The sequence below is a fragment of the Microtus pennsylvanicus genome, chromosome 8 (assembly GCF_037038515.1).
Source record: "Microtus pennsylvanicus isolate mMicPen1 chromosome 8, mMicPen1.hap1, whole genome shotgun sequence".
In the NCBI taxonomy this organism is placed as follows: Eukaryota; Metazoa; Chordata; class Mammalia; order Rodentia; family Cricetidae; genus Microtus; species Microtus pennsylvanicus.
In genome coordinates, this window is record NC_134586.1 from 37,660,524 (window position 1) to 37,673,730 (window position 13,207).

The window sequence follows — 13,207 nt, forward strand, 5'->3', positions numbered from 1 at the left end:
ACTGCTCTCCTGAACTAATGCCATAGGTCTGAGACCAACAAAGGTCCTCTTCAAAACGATGGCACAGATATTTGAAGCTTACAGGCCATGTGTTCTCTACGATAGTCCTATTTAAGTTTGACATTCTAATGTGAAAACAACCTCAGAGAATATGCAAATGAATGCTGTATTTCAATAAATCTTTATTTAAAAAGCTTGCTTTGCCCTGGAGATAGGATTACTGTTTGCAGCTTCTCAGATGTAGACAATAGTTGATTCACAATTTCTATCTTGGTTAATTTTTATCTGGATTCAGTCTATCTTCTTTGGAAATACCCATTGAAAGTATAGATAAAACTGTACTAGGTAGACACACATAAAGAGATTCACATTTGCATGAAAGAGGTAACCATTTGTTTTCAATGGCTTGCTCTCTCTGTCAAATAAGACAATATACAAAATGTTTTCTGAAAAAAATTAACTCAGACTTCTCTCCTGTGTTTTAAATGGAATATTAAATGTTCACAACTGAATTTCTTTCCTTGTTAATGACACTGAAGTACAAAGAAATAAAGTGAATTACGATTAATTCAGTCAAGTCAAACTATTAATTCACTAAAGATCTATTAGCAGCCTAAGTCTTTTGATTTACTGTTCTGTAAAAATTCCATTTTATGGATAATTAAGGAAACTAAGAGGTCATTTTTAATTACATGTCACTTCTAGAAGATTTTCTTCTCTGGAATAATTTTAAGAGGATGAGAAAATAGCAAAGGATGATTCTGTTATCTACAGAAACTATAACCTCTTGGTCTTCCTGATTACTAAGTGCTGGTGTTAACTGCCTGGAGAGGCTTTAGATGGACAAAGTGATGACCTGTCTTAATTTCAAATGTTTATTCAGCATTTTTAAAGAATTATCATTCTGTCCTTTTGAGGCAATTCTCCTATCTGCCTTTTTAAAGCAGCATAAGATATCCTTCAAAGATGAAAAAATCCACCCAACTGATCTAACATTCTCAATCACAACCACCAGAGTCCCTAAAATCTAGAACACACCCACTCAGTGAACCCAAAGTCTACAAAGTGTTCGTGAAGCAGGTGAATGGACCTCAGAGAACAGCCTCCCACCAGCCATTGTGATCACTGCTTCATAAACATACTTGCTATATCACTAAGGCCAGTGCGATTAAAGTCTCAGAATGTCTTTGGTAAAGAAAGCATGGGAAAGCACAAACTATTGTATTTTCCAGAATCTATTTTATTAAAATATTTTGTTATTTAAAAGTTGAGGTGATTAAATGGTTTAATAATTGTGAATCTTGAATTTCTAGAGTAAATGAGATTTCCCCAACACATACTTCTGTAACATAGACTATTGGATATCTCTTCCAAATATAGACAATAGTATAAACCAGGTGTGGTGGTGTATTATATTGTGATCCCAGAATTTTAATGGCTGGCACAAGGCTGCAAGTTTGAGATCAGTTTGGGTGACATAATATCTCCATATCTATATACATGATGGTTACCCAGGTTACCCTGCAATCACCATGATAAGATAAAAGTAAATGAAGGTTGGAGTTATAGCTTTAGATAATTAAATATTAAAAAATAATTTGGCTGGAAGGGTAGTGCATAAGAGGAGTTGAGGGAAGAGCAATTAACATTAAGGATGTTCTGTAGATGGAAGTTTCTGACCTTCCTGGTCCCACAGCTCTTCAATCCCAAAGAAACACACAGAGGCTTATATTCATTATAAACTGTTTGGCCTCTTAGCTCAGGCTTATTACTAACTAGCTCTTGCAAATTAAATTAACTCATAATTTTTATCTGTATTGTGCCATATGGCTTGGTCCCTTTTCTCAGTAAGGCTTTCTTATCTTGCTTCCTCCATCTAGCTTATGATTGGGGATCTGTCTTTTTTTTTCCAGCATTCTCCTATTCTGGTTGCCCCTCCTATACTTCCTGACTGGCTACTAGCCAATCAGGGTTTTATTAGACTAAGAAGAGTGATAAATCTTTACATTTACAAGAACATTATCTCACAGCAATATTTGAAAAGATCATATTGAAACCTACTATTTTATAAACCTCAAAATATAACTTTAATTGGATTACTTTAAATGGGGAAAATATTCCTCAAAAAAGCCATAGGTTGCCAAATGAAAACCCCAGTGCCAGGTCTGGGAAAGCACCCCTCAAGAATTTGGTCAAGTATGGCCCAGAGACACCCACAACAAGACAGACTATTGCATTTATTCTTGGTTATCTATCAAAATTTCATGGTAAGTGCCTATTGCTGAAGATACCATACACACTAGTCACATAACATGGGTAGAAGAAGCTAACACTGATAAAGAACTATCATCCCTGCTGGCTAGCTTTCATAGAAAGTGCTAGACAGACTGCTTAGGAAAAAAAAAGTTAACTGTCCTACTCAGCTGCAAACCTTGTGAGCTGCAAAAGTGATCCACATAGAAATAGCAACATATCAAATATAGAGGGTAACCAACCCTCTATATCATATTTAAGGCCCACACAGGAGTAAAAATATGCCTAGTGTTATAAATCTAGCTAAGAACCAATGAATATGAAGTTCACAGACCACAGGAGTAAACATACTATTCTTATATTGCTAATTGTACATAGTAGTAAATTATCCCCTAAGCATCTCTATACACACAGATTAAGGCAGTTCTCACATCTCATCAAAGAAGTTTCTTTGTGTAGTGCACAGCTATTAAGGAAAACTCATAAATAGTCAAAATGTCTGTGTGGCTTTCAGTATAAATGGGACATCTGTAATACTATCCTTTCTGCAAGGCTCTAGGACCATTTCCAACAAGGAAGTAGAAATAGCCAGGATTAATGGATGATACTTTCAAAGAGCATCTTCTGAACACAAACGGACCAATGCACTCATGAACTCAAAGCAGCTGTGTTTACCAATGTAAGACCTGCACAAGATCAAACCAATCGACATTCTAGCAATAAGGGTGGATTTCATTTACAAGCTGTCACCGCCATCCCTAATTTAGGATCATCTAGCGGTTGATAGCTTCTGGGGAATGGGTAGTCAGTTCTCTTTATGGGTATTGCTTCTATTGGTCAACCATGCTCAAGCCGATGATTCCATATTCATGTAAAATGGACAACATAAATTAGACCCAGTGGATTATTTAAAATAAATAAAAAAATAATAGGGCATGAAGTTAGGGGATACTGAGGAGATGAGGTGGATCTGGGAGGAATTAAGGGAGGAGTGGGGAGTAAATATGATAAAAAAATACATTGGGTGAATATCTGAAGGTCTCAAAGAATTAATATAAATAGTAAATTGAAAGTAATAATCTGCTCTGTTATGGACCTTACATCAGATTTTGCTGCTTCGCCCTTTTTGTCCTTAAAATAAGCACACCAACTTTTTCAAAGGTTCAGAATTGATAATGACTATTATGCATTTAGTGCTACATGTCAGGCATATTGGTAACTATTTTATGAAACTGTGTGAAGAAGAAATTGCTACTTCCATTTTACAGGTGGGAAACCAGACACTGTAAAAGTTACAATGACATGAACAAGGTCAACTTAGATAGGGCCTGAAACCAAAGTCACACTAAGCCTGTTAACTGTAGAACTTGTCAGCTTAATGCTGTGTTCTTTCCGTTTTGTTCTTTTTACCTATAGTAATATTAAATGTAAGATCTGCCATCTTCAAAAATGGTGTATTAGTTCTGATGAGTCAGTAAAGTACTTGCTTTGCAAGCACAAGGACCTATGCTTAGGCCCCCAAATCCATGTTTAAAAAAGAAACTAGAGAAATGGCTCTGTGGTTGTTAAACAACTATGAGGATTGGAGTGATCTGGTTCACAAATGCCTTTAACTCTAGCTGCAAGAAATCAAATGTCATACTCTGGCCTCTATAGACACACATACACACAAAATAATAATAATAATAGTATTAATAACAATAACAATAATAATTTAAAAATGAGGTAGTCTGAGAGAAAAGAGAGGCTGTATTCTTGCCTCCACATTCACATGCAAATGTATGGACATCCATGTGCATGCACAAGTGCACATGCACACAGAGAAATACACACTCTTATACACAGAAACAAAGTTGAAATGCACCATACAGCACTGGTGCCAACAGGCTCACTGTTGTCCTGCACATCCCAGAACTTGGTGGGATTAGGTATTTGCATCTTATGCCAACTGAAGAGCAATGCCGTTTCCCCTTCACCCAAGTACTGGTAGTCGCAACTGTAATATCTACTTCTATCTTTTAATGATAGCCTTTTATTGATCCAAGAGAGTTATCTCCAAGGCACATTCTCTGACATCAGCACCTCTCACACACTCCTAGCATCTTATTCTTTCCCTCTTAAGGATGGGATGGTTCTTTCTGATTCTCCATCAGGCTACTCAAGCTGCTCTTCCTTTTCCTTTTCCAAGTTAAAATAAGCCACACTTCTAGACTGAGAATCTCAGGTGAGCTAATTACTTGCTATGTGGCCCTGGGACAGTTATTTCACCTGTCTGGACTTCAGTTTCTATGACTACACAATTGGATAGATTCAGGTACAATTCTCCAAAGTAAACTCTGAAACAGTTTTCTGGTGAAAATGCAGGTTTATCAAGAAGTATTCTTGGAGAAAACTGGTTGGGTAATGGAGATCATGAGGGATGACAAGAAGGGAACATGAGATGCTGAGCAGAACCCACAGAAGGAAATACTGAATTCACACCAGTTTGGCAGGCAGTGCAGATAAAATGTCAAAGCTCTCACAAACAGAGGCTAGTGTGAGAGTACTGATAAAATGCTTCCAAGTGGGACTGGAGAGATGGCCCAGTGATTAAGAGTAATTATGTCTCCTGAAAATGACTGGAGTTCAGTGTCCAGTACCCACATTGGTTCATTGCAAATGCTTGTAACTCCAATTCCAGGGTATCCAACATTTTCTTCTGACCTCCTCAATACCAGTACACATGTGCATAGATCCACACAAAGATGCATAAATACATCTAGCTAAACATAAAAAAGTCAGGTATAGTGGCAAATGCCTTTAATCTCAGAACTCAGGAGGCAGAAGCAGTTGGGCTTCTGTGAGTTTGAGGCCAGTCTTGTCTATACAATAAGTTCCAGGACAGTCAGAGCTACATAGAGAGACCCTGTCTTAAAAGGAAGAAAAAAAGAAAGAGAGAAGAGGGAGAGGGAAAGAAAAAAAGATTAAATATTTTTAAAGTGCTTATGATATTATCTAGTTCAAAGTAGGCACTCTAAATTTATGCTACATAAAAAGGGGTGAAATATGATAATATGAGGCATCCCTCTAAAATAATAAGAAAAATTAAAGAAAAGTTCGTGTCTTGTTCTTTAAATGTGACTGTAATGCATTCTCAGGTGTGCCAGGAAGTTACAATACCATGGACAGATGCCGGTCAGAACATAGTAACAGGAATTCAGAGAGAATTACAAATCCCTCACTGGGTCAGTTTGCATAGAATACAGGGAGCTAAACAAGGTAATAAGATACTGCTTTTAAGGTCTCTACCAAAATTCAAGCCAGACTCTTTGGAAATAGAAAGCCACTACCATTAGTGAAGGAGCCCTGCTTCCAACTGATACATTTTTTTCACATGTTTTTGTTTATGTGTGTGTGAGAGAGAGTGAGTACTTGCATTAACAGTGAAAGTCCTTCTCCATGGCTTTCTATTTATTGAAACAGTGTTTCTCGGTTGACCCAGAGCAGACTGATCTAGCCAGCTTGCTCGGGAAATGCATTGTCTCTGCCTCCCAAGAATGAGGATTACAAATACCACAGCTGCCCTGGTATTTACATGTATTTAAAATCCAGTCCCAGGGTGCACAGCAAGACTTTCCCCCCACTGGGCTACCTCCTTAGAAGAATAGTGAAAGCAATGTCTTACTTAAAGGTACATAACTAACCCTTATATCAATGGCAATTGTCCTAACCTCATATCTTATTCAAACTTCACAAGCTGCTTACTACAACCTCTGAAGTGACTTTAATGAGGAGCGTCTATTTTCCTCCTCCCAGCTGTCATCATTCTTTAAAAAACAAGGCACAGAAAAAAAAAACCCATGTGTAATTCCATGTTCCCTATGTTTTTCAAGTGAAGCTGAACCCAATTGGTAGTCAATGTACAACTGACCACTTTTTCCAGAATTAGAACTTTACTCTGAGTCAAATATAAATGACCAGGCCTAAATACTAGACTCTGGCATTACCACCATAGGAGAAGTTAAAAGAACTTTATATTCACAGAACAACAACAAAAAAGTGGTCAGGTGTCAAAGTCCTTACCAAATATATTGATGAGGACATCACATAAGGTTGTAGAAAAACTGGAACCTCTCTTTGGTAGGCTTTATACAGTGTACAATGGCATTCTTAGCTCTTGAGTTGGTGAAGGCAGAGCCTCTTAAGCTTAGTTATATAGGACAAGTCATGTTTTATCCAAAAGTCACCAGGGCACTAGGTAAAGTACATGGCACTAGATAAAAAAAAAAGAGGTGGATTAAAAATGGATATTATGGGGCCTAGAGAAATAGATCAACAGTTAAAAGCCTTTATTGCTCTTACATAGAACTCAATTTTGATGTCTGGCAGTCATATTGGGCAGTCCATAACCCTGAGTAACTGTAGCTCCAAGAGCTTTAATACCCCTTTCTGGCCTCTGCAGGTATGTGCATATACACTGACATACACATGAACAAAATAAATCTATAAAACATGATATAAGGAAACTAGACATAAATCAGAGTATTTTAGCTCTCTTATCTGCAACATTGAAACTCTCCACAATCAGTTTGCCAAAATCTTCCCACATTGGTATGGCTTCTTTGAAAAGCCCCAACTTACATTTGCCACAATGATTTTGACCTAGGAGAAACCTAACCAAAAATTTTCCATTTGAATAGCACTTTATCTTGTTGCATGTTGGAACATAGATACTGCTATATATGTGTATATATAAGTAATTGGTGGCATTGTTAATCTATAATTAATTTTCAAGCATATGGTGTTCACACTATTAAGAAAAAGAATCTGTTAGGTAGTTAATACTACAGATATGTGTACATACAGCAAAATCTTATATGGGTGCATGGAGAAAACTCAAACATGAGAAACTGATGTAGTAAAGTAGAATGAGTTATAAATAGAAAACCTATAACTCAAATGTATTAAAAAACTAAAAGGCAGTATTGCAGAATGAAGCATCCACTTAGCTTACCTGAATTTCAGATTTCTCTTCACCAAGATGAAGCTTTGCAGTATGAAGTTCTGAAGCCCTATTAAATGCAAATGCCCTACCTGGGTTGGAGACACAGGTTCTCTCAATATCACTCGCATATAAAAGGGGTTCATCAGATTTGCTCTAGCATGGATGGGTCAGTCCCAAGACTATTAGTTCAGGTTTGAGAATCTGAAAACATGAAAATTGCAGAGTTGCTCAGGGAAGTGTAAGGGAATTGGAAAATTGAAAATAAGATCAATGTCTTAGGTAAAGATAAAGATAAAAAAAAGCATCACAAGTTCAAGCCTCCACCGTGGAATTACAGTAGCTTTAGATTGATCGTGCCAGTTTCCTCCCAGAGGCAACCCCTCCCTCCCATCCTGTAGTAGAACATCTCCTGTACTTAGGAATCCCATGGTTAAGACTATGATAGAGCCATCAAATGAAATAAATGGGATCAGAAAGGAATACAATTCAAGACTTAGCCTTCACTACAATCAACCAAAATAACCAAGCTCAAGGCACCGGAAGACTTGAACAAACTGAAAGAGAATGCTTACCTATGGGTAGATAATTAGGTATCTTTAGGGTGGGGAAAGAACCTGACATTTATTTATACTATAAGAAGACTCCACCTGCTGTTTTCAGAGAGTGGGCCTCATCATCCAGCAAATGTTTCCGAGATGCTGTGGAAATGTTGTGAAAGATGCTCAAAATGTAATTTCTAAGGCTCATGACTGAAGATGGCCATCCAGCTCACTTCTCATATGCAGATTTCTTAAGACAAAATGAAGTCTACTTCAAATCAAGAGGGAGACAATCCCTATGATTTCCCCAAAGAGAGGAGCAGGTGTTAATCTTTGTGCAAATGCCATGGTGGAACTGGAGAATTCTTGTGATTTCTTGAATTTATATAGTGTCTCTCGAAGCTCTGAAAACCAGAAAAGGGAAAGTTAGGTTAGTCAAACAGCAGGGAGAGGTGCTTCTCAAGAGACCTACCCCCATTTATCCAAGCTAGCAGTTCTCATTCATATAAATGTGATTAGCTATGTATCCAAAGAATCAAAGCAATTAGGCTCACATTGAGTGTATTACTACTGCAGGTGGAAGGCAAGAACACATTGTCTTAAACATCTCCAGGCTGTCCTTAATATGGAAAGATGAGGAAATTGCCTTTGGCCAGATGTCTCCCAGATACATAAAACAGAACTGTTCTTAGCACACTGAATGCAAATGTTGTATGTGAAACATATGCACATTTTAGTACTTAAAGCAGCTATCATTAACATAGGTAGATTTGTTGTGGTTGTCTTTTGTGTTCCTCTGAAGATAAATGCTTTTTAATAATGGAGGATGACATCTGCAAGCAAAGCCAAATAATTCCTCCTATTGGGAAAATATCAGAAAAAAATGGAAAATAAAGAAGAAATGGAAAGTAAAACTATTGTTTTTTTTAAAAGTGGAAAGCACTAATTATTTCAGGGTTCTTTTAAAGAGTTATTGATTTCTATTTTCTTATATGAGTGTCAGTATGTGTGTGCGTGGAACTCTTGGAGACCACAGGAGGGCATCACACCCTGGAACTGGATTAAAACTGATTGTGAGCTGGCATATGGGCACTGGGAACTGCACCTGGGTCCTGTGTAAGAGCACCAAGTGTTCTTTTTTTTTATTGATAAAAGGAGAATAAAGAAAAGAAAGAAAAAAAAACAAATTTCCACCTCCTCCCAGCCTCCCATTTCCCTCCCCCTCCTCCCATTCTTCTCCCCCTCCTCCCACCCCTCTCCCTTTCCCACCACTTTTCTCCCCCTCCCTCTCCAGTCCAAAGAGCAGTCAGGGTTCCCTGCCCTGTGGTAAGTCCTAGGTCCTCCCCCCTCTGTCCATATCTAGGAAGGTGAACATCCAAACTGGCTAGGCTCCCACCAAGCCAGTACATTGCGTTGGGTCAAAACCGCGTGCCATTGTCCTTGGCGTCTCATCAGCCCTCATTGTTCGTCATGTTCAGAGAGTCCAGTTTTATCCCATGCTTTTTTTGGTAACAGTCCAGCTGGCCTTGGTGAGCTCCCAGTAGATCAGCTCCACTGTCTCAGTGGGTGGGTGCACCCCTCGTGGTCCCGACTTCTTTGCTCATGTTCTCCCTCCTTCTGCTCCTCCTTGGGACCTTGGGAGCTCTATCCAGTGTTCTTAACCACTGGGTCACCTCTCCAGTCTCTAAAACAAGATCCATTTCTCAATTTGTTTTAATGTTTCAAATTTAAGTTGTCACATTCCATATATTTCTGATGGAAATTTTGTTTTTAAGGAATTTTTATTACTCCTAAGATGAAAACTAAAACCCGGTTACAACTTTTGTCACTACAGCTAAAATCTGTTTACTGTTTGGCCTGAACAACCCATACTGGCAGCTCTTACCAATACCAGCATCTGAGCTGTTACAAGGCTCAGAAAAAGGCAAAGACTATTTTCATTTTTACTTGCTACTTCTAACTTATTAAGGATAATATGGAAAAGCCGTATTTTGTCATAACTACTATATGACCTTAGAATAAACATTACTAGGTAAAATCCATTATACCTAATTAAATTTAAATTTTATATAAACAACTAATGTACTATTGTAGTATCTTAGTCTATATTCTTTCATTTTAAAATAGATTTTCTTTAAAATTTTAAAAACAGGGAATGTTCATGGCTTACATTGATCTATTATACATTGATCATTATGTATAATATCATTAGGAAAAAGTTTTTGATGAAATTGGTTCTTTATTATTCTGAGTCAGCATACAAAGTGATGGGTTTCATTATGACATTTTGATATAAATATAGCATTATGTTATGTTCTAATTCAATTCCTCTACCATTGCCCCCTCAAAGTCATATATCCATCCAGTTCCCTTTTTTCCATCAAATGTCACCCTTTTGCTTTCTTGTCACAACTATTAAATTACCCTTTATTTTTTTAACCTTATATAAGATATCTATTCCTCCCCTCTCATGTTCCACTTTCCATTTTTATGGCCTGCATGCATGCATGCACATATCACAGGGATACATGCACATATCACATACACACACACAAACATACACACATATACACATATACACAGAGAGATTTCACATCTATTATAGGCTTTTCATGAAATGAAAGCAGGCAGAATCTGTCTTTCTGCATCTGAATTTTTTTCTGATTTTGCATAATCATTTTCAGTTTCATTTTTCCAAATGACATAATTTCTCTCTGTGTGTGGCTGCATATAATTCCATTGTGTATATGTACCGCATTCTCTTCATTCATAAACTGGGGTCCCAGAATGGACAAAAAGGAGAATACAAGCTGAGCACCAACATTCATTTCTCTCTACATTCTGACTGAAAACGCAGTGTGACCAGCTGCCTACACTTCTGTGCCCAGAACTATTATGAAGAACTGTGTACTCAAACTGTGAACCAAAATAACCCTTCCCTTATACAAGTTACAAATGTCAGATGTGTTGTCACGGCATGAGAACACACAACGATTACATTGCGTGATGCCATTTCTAGAGAAGACTGGTGTGTAAGGCAGCAATCAGAGGGAAAACACCCTCTCTGAAGGTGAGTAGACACATCCAACAGGCTGAGGGTCTTTTTATTTTATTTGTTGAATTTTTGAATTTTTATTTTTCTGGTTTCTCAAGCCAGGATTTCTCTGTAGCTTTGGAGCCTATCCTGGAACTAGCTCTTGTAGACCAGGCTGGCCTCGAACTCATAGAGATCTGCCTGCCTACACCTCTTAAATGTTGGGATTAAAGTTGTGTGTCCCCGCTGCCTAGCTCAGGTTGAGGGTTTTGATTGAAAAAAAATCAAAGGAAAAGCCGACTGAGTCAGGCTCACTGACGCTATGAGATCTGGCTACCATAAGGTGAGCAGCTTTCCTCTATGATGCCCTTCTGTCCTGTTGTTTAGCCTTGCCCTAAGCCTAAAGCAATGACACCAAGTACCCAAGGACTACAACCTCTGAAATAATAATCCAGAAGAATTCCTCCTTTAAATTGTTTTTCTTATATGTTTGTTACAACTACAGAACACTGGCTAACACACAGTGCAAAAATCAAGGCTGGTATTTGTAAACAATAGGAAACAAGGGTTTGCTTATTTAACTTACATTCTCAGAATTTCAGTTCTGAGTCCACATGTGTTTTCAAGGCAGTTCTTCATACCAAATAGCTTTTCAATCTTCTGTTGTGAAGCTAGCTTTAAAAAATAGATTTACTATATTCTGGACCACAGAAAACAGATTCAAGGAGTTATTCTGGAAGGAAACACTGACATCTCAACCTGGAATGAAGTTTGAAAGTCCTCAAAAGCTCAGCATCCTTAAAAATAAAAGCTCCAGCTGCCATGGGTGAGCTTTTCCCTTAGAGATGTCCATAGCAGGCAGCCACGAACAACCAGCTATAAGAACAGCATACACACACTCATTACTGTTGTTGGCAAACAACTTGTATAACCTGGCTAGAACTTTCTGTCTTCATTTCTCTTTCCCTTTAAAAGCAGTATAGAATCTGAATTTCTTTGCAACTCAGTATAATTTTTCTAACTAAATACGTATTCTCAAATTATATTTGTTTTAAAAACCTGAATATATGTGTGTGTGTATATATATATATATATACACACACATATATATATATACATATAGATAGATTAGATAGATAGATAGATAGATAGATAGATAGATAGATAGATAGATAGATATACTGTTGATTTTTTTTTCAGATATGGCAATACTGTGGCATTGGTAGGGTATCCTAAAATTCAACTTAATTCTGGCACTCATTAAAGCTAGCACATAACTCAATATTAAGGACTCAGTCCAAAAGGACTGCATCCATTACAAATGCCAATCAGAAAAGGCCCTAGGCCATTATTTATGGTGCTTCTGACAGGCTGGGATTAGTCAAGAGTTTCCACAACTTTCTTGTGAGTTCTAGCATTTGCTGAAACTGATCACAGGAAAATACTGTGATTACTATAATGCATGTATAAAGAAACAGGCCTTAAAGAGCCATAAGGAGGGGTTGCAGGCATATGGGAGGATGGTGGAGTTCTGGGCAAGGTACGTAAAGTTCACATCCTCTTTGGTCATTCCATTTTTCATGTCATCAGCAACACGGAAGCTTTTACAACCCAGTTATTTGGTGGTTCTATCAAGGCTTCTTTATGGTCATGCATGATTAACCTACTGGTCAACCCAATCTTGTCATTCTTTCCTCTTACAGAAGGTTACAATAAGAAATAAAATTTAACTCTCTGTGATGTTGAACATTGATTGTGAATTTGCCATCCATGAGGCAAGAGTCATCCACAAGGCAAACTTTTTGGTCAACCTATGAAGGATTTTCTTGATTAAGTTATTTGAAATGGGGAGACTCACCTATACATAGGCAGCTTCTTCTACCTGAGACCAAGACATAAAGAAGTCTGAAGGAAAATTCTGGGTTTTGCCTGCTTGCCTTAGCATCCTGATGATAATTTTTACACTGTACAGGAGTGTACTATTGCTACTACTGCTGTTGCCAATGCCAACATTGCTGCTATATTTTCTGATGCCAAAACACAACTTCTGCCTTCTAACATGAACTGAAGACTACGGACTCATCAGGAACCCTCCAGATCTTTAACACCAGATCTTTAACAGGTTGGGCTTGCTGAGGAATCTACTCTTATAGACTAGCCAACTAATGGTTTCTAGCCATAAATAAAGGACATTGAGCCTATAATTCGTGATCCTAGAGAAGCTAAATAAGTAGTTTCTTAGTTTTAATGAAGCTAAGGGGAGAAAGGCTAACAATCACATGTTAATGGAATTGCTTGTATCCATGTATTATTTATCATTTCTGGTTCTCATTCTGTTTCCTATGCATTTAGTTTCTACTTAGCATCATTTCTTCTATCTAAAGCAGTTCATTGCTC